Raw genomic sequence first — 1,237 nt, 5'->3', positions numbered from 1 at the left:
TGGCAGCAGCAGCGGCGCTGGCAGCCCGGACCCCACGACTGCTCGTCACAATCTGCAACGGGGGACACCGCCGGTACCTCCCCATCGCATCCCCGCCCATCCATCTCCATCCCAGAATCATCCTAGCTCCATCCCCATCTCGTCCCCATCCCAATACCATCCCCATCCCCATTCATCTCCATCCCATCCTCATCCTAGCTCCATTCCCATCTCGTTCCCATCCTATATTCATCCCCACCCCAATCGCCTCCCAATCCCCATCCCCATTCATCTCCATCCCATCCCATCCTCATCCTATCTCCATCCCCATCCCATCCTTGTCCTATATTCATCCCCATCCCAATCCCATCCCCATCCCAATCCCATCCCCATCCATTCCCATCCGAATCCCTATCCCCATTCATCTCCATCCCATCTTCATCCTATTTCCATCCCCATCTCGTCCCCATCCTATATTCATCCCGATCCCAATCCCCATCCCCATTCATCTCCATCCCATCCTATCCTCATCCTATCTCCATCCCCATCGCATCCTCATCCTGTATTAATTCCCATCCCAATCCCCATCCCCATCCATCCCCATTCGTCTCCATCCCCATCCCATCTGAATCCTATCTTCTTCCCCATCTTATCTCCACTCAAATCTCCATCCCCATAACAACCCATCCCCGTCCCATCTCCATGCCCATCCCATCCCCATTTATCTCCATTTTTATGCCGTGTGTATCCCATCCCAGTCTCTCCCCACCCCAATCCCATCCCCATCCTATATTCATCATCTTATCTCCATCCCAATCTCATCCTACCTTCATCCCCATTCCATGCACATCACGTCCCAATCTCTCCCCATTACATTCTCCATCCCCATCTCAATCCCATCCCCATCCTTCTCCAGCCTCAGCCCCATCCCATTCCCTGTCTCCATTCTGTTCTCCATCCCCATCCAAATGTCCGTCCCCATCCCACGTGTATCCCATCCCAATCTCTCCCCATCCCATCCCCTTCCCCATCCTTCTCCATCCCCATCCACATCCCATTCCCTGTCCCTGTTCTATTCTCCATCCCCATCCCCATCCCATCCCATCCCATCTCATCCTTCCCATCCCATCCCAATCTCTCCTCATCCCATCCCATCCCATCCTATCAAATCCCATCCCAATCTCTCCCCATCCCATCCCAACCCCACCCCAACTGCATCCATACCTCATCCCTATCCCAATCCCATCCCCATTAACCA

The sequence above is a fragment of the Charadrius vociferus genome, unplaced genomic scaffold (assembly GCF_000708025.1).
Source record: "Charadrius vociferus isolate BGI_N301 unplaced genomic scaffold, ASM70802v2 scaffold988, whole genome shotgun sequence".
Classification (NCBI taxonomy): domain Eukaryota; kingdom Metazoa; phylum Chordata; class Aves; order Charadriiformes; family Charadriidae; genus Charadrius; species Charadrius vociferus.
This window is presented reverse-complemented; position numbering follows the sequence as displayed.